The sequence below is a fragment of the Cryptomeria japonica genome, chromosome 2 (assembly GCF_030272615.1).
Source record: "Cryptomeria japonica chromosome 2, Sugi_1.0, whole genome shotgun sequence".
NCBI lineage: Eukaryota > Viridiplantae > Streptophyta > Pinopsida > Cupressales > Cupressaceae > Cryptomeria > Cryptomeria japonica.
The window spans coordinates 244,859,954-244,881,431 of NC_081406.1; positions in this window are offsets into that span (position 1 = coordinate 244,859,954).

A 21,478-nucleotide genomic window follows, 5' to 3' on the forward strand; every position below is an offset into this window, starting at 1 on the left:
CAGATCCGAACATGTTGATGATTAAGTTCAACAAGTTGCTAGATATTTGAATGGATTGCGGATGTCAATACAAGATGAACTCAGTTTGATCAAATTATAGAGTGTTGAAGAGGCTTACCAGTATGCCCTAAAGGCAAAAGATAAGCTAAACAAAAGACATGAGCTAAGGTAGAGAGGTAGAGGTGGAAGGTTTACTAGAGGTAGATTTAAAGGAGGAAGAGGATATACCAGAGGAAGAGGTACCTGTATAGATCAGAACAAGGACAAAGAAGTGAACAAGGAGGGTAATTCATACCAGAAAGATGATAGAAATTTCTACCAGAGGAGAGAACCAGATGGTTACTAGAATGAGAATTTTGGAAGACAAGACAAGAGAACATTTAGAAGAACCTTCTATAAGTGTGGAAGAGAAGGACATCATTCTTTCAAGTGTAATAAGAGAGAGAATATCGAAAGAGCAGAAATGGTGGAAGAAAACCCTACCAGATTAGATAATAAACATGAAGATGGAGAACTGTTGATGGTGAGGAGAGCTTTGTGTCATACTGGGATAGATGAAGAGTCCTTGTAGAGGAAGAATTTATTCAAGACTAGATGTAAGGTATCTGGTAAGTGATGTAAAGTTGTTATTGATACTGGTAGCTTAGATAATATTTTTTCAGAGGAGATAGTGAATAAGTTGAATTTGGAAAGATTGAAACACCCTAAACCTTATTAGATAGCATGGATTCAGGATGAACATAAGTTGTTAGTAAGTGAGCAATGTTTGGTAAAATTTAAAATTGGGAATTATCATGATGAATTCTTATGTGATATTATGCCTATGGATATTTGTCATCTTTTGTTGGGTAGACCTTGGAAGTTTGATAGACAAACAATACATGATGGGAGGAAGAATACATACACTATTGTGGCCAATGGGATGAAGCAAACCTTGTTTCCCTTGGAGGAACCTTTGAAGAATGAAGTCTGTACGAATGCTAGAATCTGTTTGGTAGATGGAAGGAAATTATTGGATGGATTGAGACGTGAGAATGTGTGTTTTTCCTTAATTCCTAATAAGATTGAGAATTCAGAGCATGAAGATGAACAACCGGAAGAGATAATAGATTTGCTAACAAAATATAAAGACATCATTTCGGATAATGTGCTTGATGGATTTCCACCTGTGAGAAGTATTATTCATTGCATGGACTTGGTTCTCGGAGATAGTTTTCCTAACAAAGCTGCACATTGGTAGAGAATGAAGAATTAAATAGACAAGTGCAGGAGTTGTTGAAGAAAGGTTTGATCAGAGAAAGTTTGAGCCCTCATGGAGTACCAACAATAATAACACCTAAGAAGAATGGAGAATGGAGAATGTGTACCAATTCCAGAGCAATAAAGAAGATCACAGTGAAATACCAGTTTCCTTTGCCTAGGATGAATGACATAATGGAATGTTTGAGCGGAGAAAAATACTTTACAAAGATAGATTTGAGTGGAGGATTAGCTGGACATTTTGGTATTGACAAAATAGTAGCATCATTGATTGAGCAATACTTTTGGTGCTAGATTCATAAGGATGTTAAGAAACATGTGCAAGGTTATAGAGTTTGTCAAGTAGAAAAGGGTAGTAGTCAAAATGTGGGATTGTACAAACCTTTGACGGTACTAGTAAGACCTTGGGAGGATATAAGCATGGATTTCATACTTGGATTGCCTAAAACACTGAGAGGGAATGATTCTATATTTGTGGTAGTGGATAAATTATCAAAGATGACTCATTTCATACCTTGTAAGAAGACATCAGATGCATTACATGTAGTAAACCTATTTTTCAAGGAAGTGGTGAGATTGAATGGATTACCTAAGAATATAGTTTCAGAAAGAGACACTAAGTTTGTTAGCTATTTTTGGAGAACACTTTGGAAGAAGATGAAGATAGATTTGAAGTTCACTTATACTTTTCACCCACAGACTGATGGAAAAACAAAAGTAGTTAATCAGAGCTTGGGAAATTTGTTGAGATGTTTAGTTGGAGATAAAACTAGAAATTGGGATTTTAATGTTGCACAAGCCGAGTTTGCCTACAATAATTCAGTAAACAGGACTACGAGAAGAACACCTTTTGAGATTGTTACTAGAGTGCATCCTAGAGGTATATCAAAATTAAGAGATATTAGTAGTGGAGATCGGAGAAGTTCAGAAGAAGAAGACTTTCTAGATCACATGCCAGCCTTGCATATTCAGGCTAAGTAGCATTTGGAGGACATGAACAACAAGTATAAGAAGGCAGATGAGAAGATGAGACATAAGGAAATTGAATTTTGTGATGAAGTGATGGTGTATCTGAGAAAAGAGAGATTCCTAATTGGAACTTATAATAAATTGCAGATGAGAAAGTTCAGTTCTGGAAATGTATATGAAGTGGAGTTACCGAATAATCTGAGTATTTCACCTGTGTAACATTGCAGACCTTCATGAGTATCATGAACCAAAATTCAATGAAGACACTATTGTAGAATTGGAGAAACAGTTGCCCCGGAAGGAACTGGATTAGATTGAAGACACTTTGGATGGTAGGATTGGGCGTAGTACCCGAAGTAGTCAGTATAAGGAGTATCTTTTGAAGTGGAAGGATAGACTAGTTTAAGATTCATCTTGTATTTCTTAGGCAGAGGTAGACCGTCTTGGTTTCCCTCTGACCCTAGCAAATTGAGAGACTCACTTTTTCAATAACCCTAGATGTTTGATGCAGGAGCATCCCCGATTCATGGCAATCTTGCATCAACCAAAAACATTTTCTTTCTATTTTGTTTTCTATTTGCAGTTTCATTATTTATTTCTATGTGTATTGGTTTTGGCTCACTAGATCCTGTGGAGTTGGATTCTAAATGAAGACTTGAGCATCTTTCTTATTCCCAAACCACATCACATTTGGATCATTTTTCCAGAAAGTTATCGCTATCGGTTTCCATGACAGTTTCCTATTACCGGTTGATAGTTTCTTCTTACTGGTTGCCTGGACCCATTTTGGTGATCTACTGGAACCCCTTCTGTAGCTTGCGGAGCCTTGAGCACTGATTCTGATATTCCTTGGCGTGTGGTTGACCTTTTCCCACAATCTACACTTGATTCTTTGGATTTTCCAAAGGAATCTCTTGGCAGAGGCTGACCTTGTTGGTTTTACACGTTAGGTCTTGTTCTTTGGGTTTTGATCCCTTTTTGGGCCGATCAGATCCCCTTGGATCATATATATCATTGTAATTGTGCATTAGAATGTAATCAATAAGTTATATTGAGTGTAGAAGATAGATCTTGAGATTTAAGGTCCCGGTTGTGACCTATTATATACTTTGAGCATGTTTGAAAAGCCTGTGAGCCGGTTTCTATAACTTGGTTGTTACTGGTTGGCTGTAATCAGTTTTCATGAAATAATTCATTTTGTTCTACATTTCCTCCATCATATCTTTGTGTTTCCATTGTGTTTACTCTTTTTGACCAGTCCAGATTGATCTCTTTAAGGTCCCTCCTAACCGGTGACTGCTTCAGCAAGACCAGAGGAGGGAGTTGTGCTTTTTACTTGCCTTGGCTTAGGCTTAAGCACTTCTGGTTTTGCTTCCTTCTTTACAGACTGCTCCTTCAAGAGAATATTTTCTTCTCTAGCTTTTCAGGTAGCTTCCTTTGTTATCCTCATACTTTTTGCAAAAGCCCGTACTTCTTTCCAAACCTTCTTCTAAATCACCAGTTTCTTAAACTACTAATGAAGTTTTAAACTTTTCTCGTATGTTCTGAATCTTTCCTCATTGGGATCCACTGGTTTTCTCAACATATGTTGTGCATACAATTCCAAATTTTATTATTTGACGTTATAGTCCATTGGCATGATCCATACAGTTTGGGGCTCTACAGCTTCCATCAAACACTAATCAGTATCTACCATGAAGCAAATGGTGTCTTGATATTTCTCTACAATAGTCTGAGGTATCCTTTCCCTATCATCCTTTTCCTTTTGGAAGTTCTTGAAATAATCCCATAGATTCTTTCTTCTCACCTTGGAGTCACCAGAATTGTATAGGTGTTCCTAGATTTGAGCTCCTACATGTCTATCAAATGCCCATTGCAATGGACCAACACTTGGAACCTCTTTCATAAAGTAGAAAAACAAACATAGAAGAAGTGTTCCAAATTTGAAAGGATGTTTCTTATTTTCCTTGATCTTCTTAATATTCTTGATTAGCTCACTCTGGAGCAATTCACAAAGATCATATTTATTGATCTCTCTCATCATTTCATATGCAGCATAAATGGCAGTACCGGAAACAAAATTTTCTCTAATAAAAAAATAGATTTTTTACCCAATGACTATTGATGCAAACATGATATCATGTTCCAGAATATCTTTAATTGTCATTGCCTTTGTCAAATTTTGATCCCATCGCACTGATCACAATGTCATCCTTCACAGGTTTTAAGGATGGTAGTTCTCCGGTTGCACATAATTTTGTTACATCCCGAATAACGGTCTTGGTGATTTTGTGGGGCTTATCCAACTAGAAAAAATGTCATCAAGTCGGCTCAAGATGGACCGGATCAATTCTTGTTCATATGACATCAAAAATCTAACGAACTGTGCAAAACCCTTGTTCTCCAATTCTTGGAATTTTGGTTTCAATACCGAACTCTTGCCTGCTAGCTGATTGTTATAAAGATTCAGCATTTGTGAGCTACCCAATTCCTCAATGGGCCAGTGTGTATATACACTAATATCTTCAATATGTAGTACTTCATAGGGCATCGATGAAAATGTGTTCTCAGGATCGTCTTCCATTGAAATGAATGGATGATTCTTGAAGCTCGGATGCACACTCTCAATGATTTCAATAACAAAAGGAGTTGTAGTACTAGATGCAACCATATTATCGAATTCAAATTTCAAACTTCAACCAAAAAGTGGTTTCAATGTTAAATACCTTTCAACCGAGTGCAAGATCGCACACCAAATCTAGATATCACTTCAAAATATTTGCAAATTATCCTTTACTATGCTCTTTTTCTCTTTCACTTTGAATGCAAGGTGAGAAATGAATGGCTAATTCACCTTTTATCCTTCACATACCTAACTTTTCACTGCAATAAATGCACTTAACCCAAATACTTCTAGATACTCTTCATTTCACAAAGATCTTCTATGGATCTTCAAATTCTTTTGAAAATCCATCATAAATATCTGCAATCATCATATATACCTTTGTAACCTGGCAGAATTAGGCATAGATCTCAGAAAAGGGGTTTGAAAGATTTTCATGAAAGCTTCCCCTAAGGCCGGATGCCTTAGCTTAGTTGTCAGATGAGGTTCCAACACCGGAATCAGGTGCGAACACATTTCCTGCCTTAGAATCACTGTTCTTGAGCCATTTATTCTTGTACTACTCTTTGATTTCTTCAACCTTCACTTTGCCCTTATCATCGGATTTGTTCTTGTTTGTCAAGCATTCCTGTTCACATTCTTGCTTCTACATAATTTAGCAATGTGACCGAATTTGTTGCAAGCATAGAAAATAACATTTCCTTGCATAGGTCTGAAGTTCATCTTGTTTCTTTGTGATTTGTACTGATTAGCAACATGTCCTAACATACCACATGAATAACATCTGACATTTATCCTATTCGGAAAGTTATTCATCACAGTTTTGTATACATTCACCTTATTACCATACTTATTGCATTTGAAACATTGTCCAGTAAAACATTTCATCCTATTTCTACACTGACTAGCTATATGACCAAATTTATTGCAAACAAAATGGTTAGAATTGATTTTATGAGCATTAGGTTGTCTTACCAGAGGCCTTCTTGAAATTTTCTTCTATTAATTGCTTTGACCAGATCCAAATATTTCTCCTTTCTCAAATCCAAGTCCTGCCATATCACCTTTATTCTTCTAACTTTGTAGCATTTCATCTAGCTTAGCTGAGCTAGCATTGAATTTTTCTTTGTACTAATTAGCAGTGGTAATTTCATCTCTCAAAATTATGATCTTCCTTTCAAGCTCTTGCTCGTTATTTTTGGATTGTATTAGTTCAAGCTTCAGCGGGTCATTTTCATGATTTAGTCTGCAACATTCATTAGATCTATCCTTTAGTGACTGAGTCAATATTTCCTCATTCTTCTTCATGTCTTCAATATCCTTTGTCTATTTCATTACAATGGCTTCCATCTCATTCTTTTGAAGTGCATTAACTCTAGCAAGTCTATCACATTCTTATGTCTTTTCTTTTAGGGCTTCTTCATCAATGCAGTGAATTTCTTTCTCCTAAAGCTAATCAAGAAGCTTTGTTCTCTTTTCCTTGGACTTACTGAATTTCTCCTTTCATGTCTGAATGAAATTTTTCAGCATCCTTGAGATTTGTTTTCATTTCCCGGACTTTGGATTTGGACTGATCAAGATCATCAAGTGCAACAAGTAGCTATTGTCTAAGACCACTAGAATCCATTAAGACACCTTCCTTGATCTCCCTCAAGCTGTTAGGCTCCTTCTGAGGAACTAGGCTCTGATACCAATTGTTTGAATCAAGGGAACACTGAGAGGGGGGTGAATTAGTGTTCAACAAATTTAACTTTAATAATATGATCTTTCAATCACTTTATAAAAATGAAGAAAAGTAAGTGTATAAACACAAAGCCAAGATCAACAACACCATAACACCAATATTTTTACGTGGAAACCCAGTTAAGGGAGAAAACGCCGTGGGATTCAAACCCACAATATTAATATACTATTGTAGTCACATAAATCTGTCCACTTAATTTAATGAATATTTAATATTTATTTGATTATTTAACCATCAATTAATAATTAATTAAATTAATATTTAATTAATTCATCTTAACCCTATTCTCCTATTAATTAAATAAATTATTCAATTTATTTGATTTAATTCACTTAACCAAATTCAGACCATTAATTAAATAAATAAATCATATTTATTTAATTAAATCTTCTCTCACATTTAAATAAATTAATATTTATTTAAATCCCCCAAAATCCCACCTCTCACATTTAAATAAATAAATCATTTATTTAAATCACCTTTATCCTCTACCCACTTGCATTTTCCTACAAATGCAAGTTGCACAATTATTTTAAATAAATAATTTATTTAAATCACCTTTATCCTCCACCCACTTGTATTTTCCTACAAAAGCAAGTTGCACAACTATTTTAAATAAATTATTTATTTAAAATCCTATTTATCCTCACCCACTTGAAACCTTTAATGGTTTCCCTTAAAGTATTCAAACTTGATGGCTTTAAAGTCTTCAAACTTGATGGCTTCCTTCTATAGTCTTCTTAAGACTTTAATGGTTTTCCTTAAAGTCTTCAAGCCTTTAATGGTTTCCCTCAAAGTCTTCAAGCATTTTAATGCTTTATCTTCATTTTTCTCATTTAAATAAATTAATATTTATTTGAATATTTATCCAAATGCAAATTACACCATTTAATTGAAATAAATGATTTTATTTTAATTGAAAATACCAAAATTTCTCCCACTTGCATTTTCCTATAAAATCCACTTGTATGCCTAAACCCCTTCTAGATTCTTCTAAAGCCTTCCTAATTAGCCTAATCCATCCCCTAAATATTGTCACATTCCTAAGCAAATTGGAGTCACTTCTCAAAGACTCCAAAGTCTTTGAAAAGCAATTAATGCTTTGTGTGTTCAACAAATTAACCCTCAAAGTCTTGGATAACCTTTGAAAGCTTTCAACCTTCAACCACTTAATCCCCAAAGTCTCCAATAACCATTAATGGTTAATTCAACCCTCCCACATGGTTAAAACATTTGTTTTGACTCAACCTCTACCCAACCCAAAGGTCTCATCAAGCCTTTAATGCTTTGACCATGATTATCTCTTAATCATTTGCACAAAGGTTTATCCTTGGATTAACTCTTAATCCAATGGGTAATCTTAATTTAGACTTGACCCTTACCTTCTAGATAACCATGAGGTCTTCTTAGGCCTTTAATTCTTCCAACCTCTTCTCTCAACCCAATCCTATGTTGACACTTGTCACCATTTTATTGGTGCCAATTGTGCACATGGATCCCCAACTTTCAAACTTGGCCCTTGATTAAACCATTCAATCTTAACCCTTCATTTCCCCATTTCTTCTTTAAATAGAACCCTTCTCCTCAAGCAAAAGGAAGCATTTTAGAGTATTGTTGTTATACTGGCATTAGCATAGAGCTTTTTCATATCATCACTATCTACTCTTGCATAGTATTTGCTTATCATATTCAACCATCTTGAATCTCCATATGGCATCCATGGCTAGTGCTAAAAGCTGAGAGCTACACTCATTTGGGACTTGGAGAGGAGAGAAACAAGGGAGAAGCATCAAAAGGCATCATGGAAGCATCTTAGGGAGGCTCTTCTCCTTTCTTTTATTTTGTTAAACTTCTTTCATGCTTTTTGAAATCTCTCTTGATATGTTTGGAATGGTTTTTAGTTCTTTGTTTTGTTTTTATGGTTGAAACTAACTTATTAACATTGAACTTTGTTGTTGCCTTGTCCCCATTTCCATGACATCAACTATGTTAGAAGTATAAAAAATATTACATAAGGGGAATGCACATGCATTCAGGAACACTACCTAGATCTCACTGCTCAATTACAAATAAGGGCTACAACTTGGAAGGCTCACTGCCTTACAAATGCTTATAAGAGATTCAAGAGAGTTTGAAATATTTAATAGCATCAACAAATTCCCAAATATAGTTCTGGTTAAGCACAAAACACACGATCACACTCTTCTCTATTATGATATTCTCCATTATACCAGAGCACAAATCACTCAACCGCACATATGAAGCTACACACAATTGCTCATACACGCTTCTTCTATCACCATTAACATACCAAATGATCATATCAATTGGACTAATATATCTACACCAACAAATTAAATCAATTCCATGTCAGCCCAAAAACCGCATAACATGCAACATGAAACATGTTACCCAAGTCGACTCAATCTGATCCAAAAACAACTAAGCGGACCAAAACAAGATGTCCACATGCCTCCCATATGTTAGCTCTTCAACCTCGAACACAGAAACAACCATCAAAATTACTTCGCACGACCCGCACAATGAATTTTCACATGCTACTGCACCAAAACATTGTTCTACTAGAAAAACTGTCTACCGGATCTTCCAACCAACACCAAAATTAACATTAGAGGCCACAAACCTAGAATAAGGTAAATTGCATATCCAAAATACATCTCCCCGATCTGCAAAGAAAAATACTTAACCAAAATAATCTGTTGACCACCAAATTGTACACTCTGTCGGATACACTGTTCTTCTTACCGGACCTTACTAGACCTCAATCAATCTTTTGGAATGAATGAATCATGAACTGCAGATTGGATATTTGACTCAAGTTTCCATCAATAATAACATATGATCATCAATGAAATGTCTCTTTCCAACAAGAAGAAGTCCTACTGTGGATACATCTTTACAATCTTCCACAAGAATATAGAGAACTATAAACTCTAAAAACTATCATGAACAAGTTGGAGAAATTTATCAAGTATAATGAGGTGATAGAGGAGAAGTAATTTAGTATCTATGCTTGTATTTGTATTTTTTGGAAGCCTCATCCTCTACTTTCCAAAGGTATTGATCTCTAGATGTCAAAAAGTATTTGGCATCAACAAATTGAAGCGAAAGACATTGTGGAGAATTTTAAAACTTGTAGGGAGATGGGTCACTATGAGGGGGACTATGTTAGAAATAAAAAAGTCAATGAGCATGAGTGTGATAAAATGTTGAATAAGATCATCAACATGCAACAAAACTAGGAAGGTTGTCAAGAACCAACTAGCCAAATGTTATAAGCTCTACCTTTGTGAGACATAGAACCCTAACTAGTCACAAAGTAGGGTGACTTGAAACCCTTGTATTCTAAATGATGATGTAGAATTCAAAAAATGATATAATGAGGTTTTAAATGAAAACCCTAATAGGGATTGCTACTCTAAAGTGGCTCAAAATGATTCTTTAGATCTATCTCATGAAGATGAGAGAAAGACATAAAAAGTTGGTTGTAAAATAAGCACCAAGGAAGGGAATATCATAGAGCTCCTTTGCTCTGAAAGTCTTGATGTGGATTTAGGTAATGATCTTGGTTGTTTTGAGGATATGGAGAGGCTACTGAATGAGAATAAGGAACTAATAGATATCAATGAGGAAGATGCAAACATCCTACATTTTTTTGGAAACCTATTGGTACTAGTGTGATAAATCGATTTGATGCGGTTGTTAGCCCTAATATAAGGTTGGGAGAAAATTTGATAGCTCAACCAATCAAATATATTCATATGTCCTCTATAAATAATTGTGAACCTTGTATCGTGGATCATGAAAGTGATGATGCTATAGTTAATGATACCAAGGATGAGTTTGAATATTTATCTTTTGAAGAGGAAGATGTTTTGGGTCTTGGTGACTCTCATTATATTGTGGAAAAGAGAATGATTGTCCAAACTAATGCAACTAGTGGTAATGTCAAGAATAAGGAGAAGAAATTGAAAGGGAAAAAATAAATAAGATGAAGTTGGAGATTGTAGGGAGTGAAAAAAGGACAAAGGAAACTTAGATCTAGGAAGGGCTTTTCTCTTCCCAAAGAGCCATGAAAACCCTATCTTGGAATGTTAAGGGGATGCAATGCCTCTAGCAAGAGATGTTTAATCAAGTGTTGTTTTGATCAAACAAGATCAAATGCTATTTTTATTCAAGAAACTAAGTTAAAAGGGGAGGAAGTTGAGAATTGCTTAAAGATTTGTAGATTCACAATTTTTTTTTTGTGGATGTGGATTGGGGCATCCAGTGGATTGAGTTTTTTGTGGAACCCAAGAACAATCAAAGCAGATCTGATTGCCCAAGTCAAACATTGTAAACTTGTTAAGCTCACTCTCAACATCTTTGGGAAGGAGTTGTTGGACCTAAATGTCTATGGGCCAACTAGAACAATCCAAAATAGAGATTACTGAATTTGTCTATGGGCGTGTGCACAAAGATGGTGGTCAGAAAAGTGGACACCACCCCAAAAAAACTTGAAAAAACAGGCAGCGCGTACGCGCTTAGGTTTGTTCTTCCCGAGCCTAGAAAAGGTAGCGCGTATGCGCTAAGTTTAGGAAACTGAGTGTGTACGTGCTAATAAGCTTAGTAAAACTGCGTACGCGGTGCCTGATAAAAAAAGTTTTAAAAAAAAACTGGGTCCTCATTTACCCGAAAAGCGCATTTTTTAGTTTGTTTTTTTCCCATTTTCTAACCTAAACCGCGAACGGGGTGCTAAATTTGTCCTCCGGGCTATGGATCAAGGTTAGTTTTTGTTTATTTTTCTCTTTCTGGTTTATGCAATTTGTTTTACATTTTGAATTTAATTTCATTAATTTTAATTAGGTTTTTTCATTTTTTGTTTCAAAAACTAGATTCTTCTAATCCAGAACAAGAACAACCAAATGCACCTCCTGGAAACCCACAAGAACAACCAAATGCACCTCCTGGAAACACACAAGAACAACCCCCAATTCCTCCTTTTGACTGCACAACCGAAACACAGGAAGAATTAATTAATCACTTAGGGCAAAATACATCCAAAATCAATAGACTGATTGTAAAATTGAAAACTTTTGAGCTTGACCATCATCAATCCATCGCCACTAGCCTAGAAACATTAGCTAGTGGTGCCATAGTTGTTTCCATAGAAATTACCAAATGGGGAAGCTTTAGGGATAGGTGTCGTCAATTCTATGCCAATGGGCTATCATACGATGAAGTTAAAAACAAAAATATTTCTAATGTGCCCTATTTGTTGACCCCAAAACTGGTCAGTCATTACCTCCTCATGCAAAGAGGTTTCCCATACATTGGTGTACCAATGTGCAGATGAACAATCTTTTTTGGCAGAGGTGGTGGATGGTCTTTGACGATCCACCTTGTAATAATTATGAGGTGCCATTATATTTTTTGAGAAAAATATATTGTGAGTTTGTGCTCAATATGTGCCCAAATTATTTTGACATGAGAGAGTTTCATGGTAGAGGTGGTGGCTCTGCCCAAGATAGACCTAGAGCCCGTAGGCGATTAGCTGCGGAGAGTCGCTGCCCCCTAGCACCCAAACCCAAGGTGCATCAGGCTATCCCATTAGAGCTAAAAGAGTCGATGGAGCTACAGACTCTTCAGGTGGCCACAGCATTGACTGGTGCCATCATCCATCATGGGACATCATTAGCACACCCTATTGTATTGAATGATGAGCCGTTAGAGGGCGACAGAGAGCCCATCGAGCATATGTGTGTCAGTTGCTCGGGGATAGATGATGTAGCCGGTGCAGATGGATACTCATATCATCTATGCACAATTTGCGGTTGTAGATGTCAAGCTCACACGATTGAGGATGTTGCGCTGACAGATGAGTTGATGGACATGGTGTTTGCCCATGAGCCATAGACATAGGTATGTTGATTTGAATTTATAACATTTTATTTATCAGTCACTTTAATTTTGTAATTACATAAATGAATTTTCATTTATACATCGATTTAAATTGAGACAAATAATATGCATTTCAGGATGCAACAACAGTATCCCATACACCTCCCCCAGTTACCACAGCTGCAACTTTGACGCTTGAGGTATGAATTTTGTAACATGTTAAAATAGAATAGTACACTTTGAATTCAAAAAAACACAAGATATACTAACTATCTTTAATTCTTGGTCCAATTTTTGGTTTGTAGGTGTTGACAGGGGATAAAATGTCCCAAATTGATGACACCACGTTGTCGGCAATTGATTTTGGCCTACAAGGCTATACAGTATCATATTTTGTACAACTCTTTTTATGTATTGTTTTGATGGAATATGCAAGTCATTTCATTTTAGATTTTTAAAATTCTATTTAATTTATTATCTGTACTAATATCTCATGTTAATTTTCTATTTTTAGGGCACCCCCTCCGCATCTAGGGCTCGTCCGAAGAAAAAGAATATCTCGAAGACGCGAAAACATGTGAAGAAGGTAATTGAACACATTTTTAGTTGTACAATTGTTTGAAAATGTTGAAATCAAGTATTAGTTGGGGTTTGTAGATTGATTAGTGTTTTTTGTCTATTTTACATGTACAACGACCATTGAGTTTGTGGATATGTTGAATGCACCTGATTCGCCCATGAATCAAGAGAGGGTGAAGGTATGTATCTCTACTTTATTTTCTTGATTTCATGATTATATGCACGTGTACATGTGAACTTGTGGTATATTATAATCTTATATTTTTTTCATACAGGAAATATCCATACCTATTTCCTCAATGGCGAACCCTCCTCCTAGCACTAGAGAAGCATATCAGGATCCGGTACACTTTTGTTTGATATGTAAAATTAATTGATTTCAACCTTCAATACTTATCATTATATTAATTGTATTTAATCTTTGTACATTTTTTGTATAGGTAATAGCGACTGTTTCTACATCGATGGTGAGCCATCCTCAGTCCATTGGAGAAGCATATGAGGCACGAGTACATCATTGTTCTCTATATTATAGCTTTTAAGTGTTTTTGATAGATTTATGTTAGTACATTGTATTAATTATACATTTAATCTACAATAGACTTGTTTGCGGTACGGCCATAACGTGGATCCATTTAAGTATGTCTTCAAGAAAGCTCCTAAGAGTGACAAGGAGAGGAGAGCGAAGACATTAGCTCCTGGATCAGCCGATGAGGTAATCTACATTTCAATTGCAAAGGAATTAAAGTTAAATGCATAGTTATGATGTTAATTGTGAACTATTTTCTACAAAAGAATTCTAACTTGGCTTTTGAATTATGGTTTTGCAGCCATCTATAGAGCCGCGTACTGCGCCGAAGAGGCTTGATTTTGATGATCAACCAGAAGTTTAGGATCATATAGTGTTAGTTTTGGTCATAGAATGACCAATACATGTAGATATATTCTACATTTTTATTGTATATCGATTTGGACATGGCATATGCCACATTTTTGTAATACTTGTATTGACTTGGCAGACATGCCTTTTTTTATATATATAAATATCGATATTCAATCCAATAAATGTGTAATGAGTTCATTATTTTTTATTCGTTGTATTTTGTGGTTGTCCTTTTATAAATTTAAATGAATATTTACATATGTAATGAACAATATGAATATAAACAACAAAAATATATGATATAAAGCATTGCAATCGTGGAATATGATTTGATAAAATTTCTAAAATGTTGAATCAACCCTACAAAACTCCTTGTATTCAGTTCATTATTGTGTATTCGTTGTATTTAGTGGCTGCCCTTTTATAAATTTAAATGAATATTTGCATATGTAATTAACAGTATGAATATAAACAACAAAAATCGACAATATGAATTTAAACAACAATGTGTTTGGTGCGAGAGCACCCTCACTCTCGCAATGGTCAAATTTTGTTCCTTCTGTGCACAAACCGACGTCACGAGCTTGTCCGAGTGGGCATGTTTACGCTAGGAATTCCCCTTTCATTCATCCCAAAGCACCAGAACGTCGAGAGTCATACCCTACCGGTGAGATCTCTTAAGTGCCCCGAGTCCAAAAAATTGCCAAAATTTGATGGATTGTTTCTTCCAATCCACGACACATACGGTCGATCTGTTTGATCTCGTGGGGTCGCGTGAGGGTCCTCTACAATGGCCTATCTCAGTTTTTGATGACTCAGAGCCATTTTCAATTAGTAGCATTTTTTCGCCTGCTCAAAAAACTGTCAGTTGCTTGCAAGGAAAAGTTGCAAGATTGGCTAGAATTGATTATGTTCCTCGTGTGCACAAACCAATGTCGTGAGCACGTTCAGGTGGGCATGTTTACACTAGGAATGCCCCTGTCATGCATCCCAAAGCACCAGAACGTCGGGAGTCATACCCTACCGGTGAGATCTCTCAAGTGCCCTGAGTCCAAAAAATTGTCAAAAGTTGATGGACTGTTTCTTCCAATCCACGACACATACGGTTAATCTGTTTGATCCCATGGGGTCAAGTGAGGGTCCTCTATAATGGCCTATCTCAGTTTTCAACAACTCGAAACCATTTTCAACTAGTAGCATTTTTTCGCCTGCTCAAAAAACCGTCAGTTGCTTGCAAGGAAAAGTTGCAAGATTGGCTAGAATTGATTCTGTTCCTTGTGTGCACAAACCGACATCGTGAGCGTGTCCGGGTGGACATTTTTACACTAGGTATGCCCCTGTCATGCATCCCAAAGCACTAGAATGTCGAGAGTCATACCCTACCGGTGAGATCTCTCAAGTGCCCTAAATCCAAAAAATTGTCAAAATTTGACGAACTGTTTCTTCCAATCCACGACACATATGGTCAATCTATTTGATCCAATGGGGTCAAGTGAGGGTCCTCTACAATTTCCTATCTCGGTTTTCGATGACTCGGAGCCATTTTCAATTAGTAGCATTTTTTCGCCTACTCAAAAAATTGTCAGTTGCTTGCAAGGAAAAGTTGCAAGATTGGCTAGAATTGATTCTGTTCCTCATGTGCACAAATCGACATCGCAAGTGCGTTTAGGTGGGCATGTTTAAGCTAGGCATGCCCCTATCATGCATCCCAAAGCACCAGAACATCGAGAGTCATACCCTACTGGTGAGATCTCTCAAGTGCCCTAAGTCCAAAAAATTGTCAAAATTTGACGGACTATTTCTTCCAATCCATGACACATACGGTCAATCTGTTTGATCCCATGGGGTCAAGTGAGGGTACTCTAAAATGTCCTATCTCGGTTTTCGACGACTCGAAGCCATTTTCAATTAGTAGCATTTTTTCACCTGCTCAAAAAACCGTCAGTTGCTTTCAAGGAAAAGTTGCAAGATTGGCTAGAATTGATTATGTTCCTCGTGTGCACAAACCGACGTTGCAAGCGCGTCCGGGTGGGCATGTTTACGCTAGGCATACCCCTATCATGCATCCCAAAGCACCAGAACGTCGAGAGTCATACCCTACTGACACAATGTAGAAGTTGCTTGACAACTTTTTTGACAACAATGACAATTTTTGCTCAAATTGTATCTAGTCTCAATCTATCACCCCTATGACCAAATAATGACTCAAATAATTATCCATGATTATACAAGAATCAAGAATTCTCATGATTGACCAGGGACACATCACATATACTCAAAACATAGTCACAAAACATTGACACACAAAATAGTCACATATTATTCAAAAATTTGCCTCTAAATATGGTCAAGTCAACTCTTGGCTATTTGATTATACAAAAAATTGTCTTACAAATAATCTCATGGGCTTTTATACAAAATTTGGCATTACAATATATGCGATTCAGCTCATCGCCATTTTAATATACAAATCATCTCATGGGCTTTTATACAAAATTTGGCATTACAATATGTGCGATTCAGCTCATCACCATTTTAATATACAAAATTTGGCATGTACTTAGGTACAAATCAGCTCATTGCCACTTAAATATACAAAATTATGCCCCTAAACATGTAAAAAACAGCTCATGGGCATTTATATATACAAAAAATGAATATAGAACAATTTGTCGACGATTTATACAAAATTCTCAAAATCATTCTACTCTGAACTGTAGAATCAATCAAGTGAGCCTTCAGGATCGGCTCTAACCCATATTGTGTCAAGTATTGCCTCGTGGTCAGATTCACGAACTTTCCATAAAATCTTGTTATGAGGTCTACCACGATACTTCATCAAATGAATATTTGTTGCAACAACAAGGTTAGAGAAATGAAGAATATGTCTGTCTGTTTCAAAGTCCTCGAACAACCAAACATCAGAATTCTTGATAGGGTATCTCTGAAGCCATGTTCCCATCACGACAACAGACCCTATTGGGTACTCAATACCCTCTTCGTCAATGATTATGGTTGTCAATTTTCTTTTAGGCTCAACACAACGACACAAATAGTAATATGTTCCTTCTTCATTGTTCTCTTTTGCAACAACTGCATACACATGACCTGCATTTTATAAAGTGTTAATTAATACCAAAAATAAAGTATGATGTACAGCAAAATGAACCAAAAAGAATACTAGCAAAAAAATTAACTCAAAAAATTACCTGAATCCACTAGGTCGGATACATGGTCAAAATCCAGTGATGTCTCCATCTGGCTCAATTGTAGTGCTTTGGGAATTTGATATGAATCAATGGGAACCAACGGTCTACAAGACCATTTGTCAACCCACTCTTTTGATTCACATTCTTCCCACAAACAATACATGCATGAAGAGAAAAAACATACCATCTGTCTCGTATAAATTACCAGTGAACTTGAATTTGAACTCATAAATGAGTGCATGTCACTCGATCCTACAACTGTACAACAATCTAGATAGTTTTCAATGTTAGATTCAGTAATCAACCAAAAATATCTATGAACCAATGACGTACCTGGATTACCTGGACCCATCATAGACTTACACCATCGCACAATTGTTTCTGCATCTACCAACTCAGCACCACCTTCGTACTTCAATTCTTCCCTGGCTAGGGCTCTTTTCACACATGCTCCTGCACCATCGTGCTCTTCCTTACCATGTCCAGCCTCAGTGAAATTCCAAAAATGTTGTACATCGCTTGTCACATGCATCCTTGTTAGCCAATAAAACATCCTTGCATTCTTGAATTGTGCGGTGCAATTATCTAACCATATTAAGTGTCGGTTGTATTGTATGTTCCTTTCCCTTAAACTATCATAGAAAACTTTAAAGCATCTTTGTACAAACTTTGATGAATGAGTACGATCATCACTTATGTAGAAGTGATACTCTCTTACAACCTTTCTATCCTCCTCCGTGCTATCATCTACATGCATGAATGCTATGTGTATAAAAATAGAAACTTGTGTAGAGTGATAATACATGGATTGCACTTCATTTTGAGGTTGTAGTGTATAATTTTCAGCGATATCAACGATAGAGACAATGGTGCCAAGAGGAAATGTGTCCTTACACAACTTGAATTGCTCATCTAACCATCAAGCTCTATGTGTATGCATTATGTACTCATAAACTAGTTTCTCTTGAAACATTTTCATAAATTGAGCTACACATATATCATTTTTCACTAGCTCACATCTCTTCAAATCTTTTCCATCTTTAACTCCATATGTGATTGTCTTGTATTTTCCAAAAGAAACTAGTTTCGTACCAATTTCATGTGTGCTCTCCAAATGTATGCATCTTGGCAAACATTGCAAACCACCACATATAGCACAAGAACCTTCCAAACAAGTCATCTTATAATAAATGCAACCATCATGTCTATTACATAACACACTTGAAATAAATTCTCTTGCCGACTTAGAAGGTGCTTGTATATTACATTCTTGCAAAACATCGTTAGTGTGCAAAGTAGAACAAATATGATGAAAAATATCATAATGCATGGAAAATTCATTATGCATCCTACAACAACACGTGGTGCATACATGATTAATCTTAATATAAAAAGGTTTTGCCATTTCAAAAAATCTTTGAGAAATTTTTATTTGAGGAAACTTTTGAAGGAATCTTTCATAAAATTTAGTTTGAGTCATATCCAAATAGTGTTTCGCATGTGGCTCATGATTTTTAGACCCAATTCGTCTTCTAACAACATCTCTTTGGTTGGGCGATACTCTTGTGTTGTCATGCCAAAAATTTTCAATTAATGTTTTTAGTGCATCTACAACAACCTTGTCTTTGCATGGTAGTCTACTCGAGAATGCCCAAAGATAATTATTGTTAGGTTCCTCTATTTGTTCTCACCTCTTTAATGCTTTACTTAATGTTTTTCTACTAACGTTCAATGACTTACTTGTTTTGCTTATCAAATGATCTTTTTTTATTTTCTTGCTCATTATGGTTGATGTAATGACACGTCGAGTAGCATTAGAATCTTTACTATGTGATTTTGAACCAATAGATTGATATGCATCAAATAGGTTTTTGACAATAGTTCTTTCACTGTTACTTTCAGATGATCTTAGGCCTAGAATTTTCATTGTCTCTCTAAAATTCAAATTTTTAATCATTTGAACAATTAATTGACATCTTGTGGTTTGATTTAAGTTTTTAAAATAGTTTTTCCATATTCTTTTAACCATTATCCTACAAGTTCGTTCATTCATTTTATTGGGCACTGACTTCAATATATTCTCATCAATGTCAATTAGATACATTGGTTTCCTACGAATGATTCTAGGAGGTGTTAACATCGGTGCATTATGTACATTCAATTCATCAAGTAGAGAAGGTGTAATATGTTCATCATTTAATTGATTATTCAATGCGGTATCTTCTTCAATTGCATTAGGTTCAAACGGTAAATTATCAAATGTTTCTTCTTCAATTGCATTAGGTTCAAATGGTAAATTATTAAATGTTTCTTCTTCAATTGCACTAGGTGCATTATATTCGTTTGGTAAATCGAATTGAGATGTTGAGGTTGACATACCTTCTTCTCCCATTGTTCTTATGTCACACAATTTCTTCATACGTTGCCTTTGTCTTTCCTTTTGAGCCTCTCATTGTTCCATCGTTCCTCGCTTGTTCTTTCCCATGGTTGAGATCGGTTGACCTAAATAGAATCATATTACATATATATGTAAAGAAAAGTTCAAAAATAAATAAATAACCATAAGTATGCATCTTATCACTATTTTTTGGAATCAAACTATTAAACAATCACAATTTAATCATTTGAAACCATGCAAAAAGAAAAAAACTAATAAAAACAACGATTCAATCATTTGAAATCATGCAAAAAACAAAAAATTCACTTACTTCTATGTATACAACTGTAGCGTCCTAAAATTGCGACACTTGCAATTTCGACTGCATTTCGGTCTTCACGATGGCGACGCAACACGCAACCTGAATGGAGACCCTGAAACTTGCTCACGACATTGAAAACTGCATTTTTCAAGCACCCTGGCCTGAACCTCCTTGCACCCTGCTGTCCCGGGAGGTGGGACCAGAGCGCCCAGCACCCTGGTCCCTCAGGACCAGGGCGCCCAGCGCCCTGGTCCCTGGGTCCTATTTTGGGCCCGGTCTCCTAAGGGGCTCGGGTCTTTTTGTTTGCAATTTGGAAATTAACTTTCCTGGTCGGCCTAAGGTCGGGAAAATCAGTCTATCAGCCCTAAATGACAAGTATATAAACTACATTTTTCTCTCTCATTTGGCATGAGGAGGATATGTGTAAAAAGTGTGGAAATTATATTCAAGCATTCAAGCATTCAAGCATTCAAGCATTCCTTCAAGCAATTGATCATTTCAAGTCTCCATTCAAGGCTAAGTGTTGCATTCAAGACAAGGATTCAACCATTGAAGAGGAGATCACATATTACCTACTACTACAACATACAACATACAACATCTAAACCTTCGCACATAAGGATACAAACATCTTTAGAACAAGGTATTAGTACTTGTTTTACAGTCATTTACATTTACAGCTCTTGCTCATTTCTTGGTTAATTCCAAAACCGGGGTTTGACCTAAAGGCAAACCCCTAATCCCTAACCCCCCAATCGTCTTCGCTTTTCTGTGTGTAGGTTGCAGGTACGCGGCTGAAATTGAAGATCTGGAATCCTTGTGCAGAGACGAACAGATCCCCCTTCGTTTCGCGGATTTTTCGGAGGACCGTGGCGCCGGGCGCCATCGTCCCAACAACTTTTGCTCAAATTTGCAGGACAGCGCTGTATCGACATTTTACTGCTAATTCTAGGTCCGCAGCTTCATCCTATAACCCGAACTCAGTTTATAAGCGAATCTTTATGATTTTCTATGCATTCCTAGCTTAATTTCCTTAACAACATTCTTTACAAAAGAGGGTAGCCTTGCTTTCCTAACCCTTGAAATTCATTTAGCATCCAATCTTGCATTGCGTGGGATTGGATCTTATGAGTTTCAACCCCTCTTTTGAATGTAAAGTCTCTCCCCTAAGTGAAAAAAACCATCGAATCCTAGCGAATCTCCCTTCTCTCTCCTCGGAGTCGGAAGAGGGGAGAGCAACTAGGGTTCGATCGCGATATTTTTCCGCTTTACAACAACAGTGATAGAAGTGCAGACATAGTTCAAGTGGGGCCTTCAGCGACCTCAAAAACTTCTTTTGAGGCCATTGAGGCTCTTGGGCAACTAAAACTATGTCTCTAAACTGCGTACACGCTACATTGATAACCACGTACGTGCTGCTAGACCATAAAATTTTGGCAAGCCCAATGGTATTCTCGGCTGATAAGTAGTGTGTACGTGCTACTAATCCTAAAAATGTTATCCTAGGGTATCGAATAAAGGGAATAGTACCGCTTATGAGTAATAAGTACCGCGTATGCGCTACTAAGCCTTAAAAAAGTTATGGAAGGGGTATGGAGGAAGGGAGAGGGA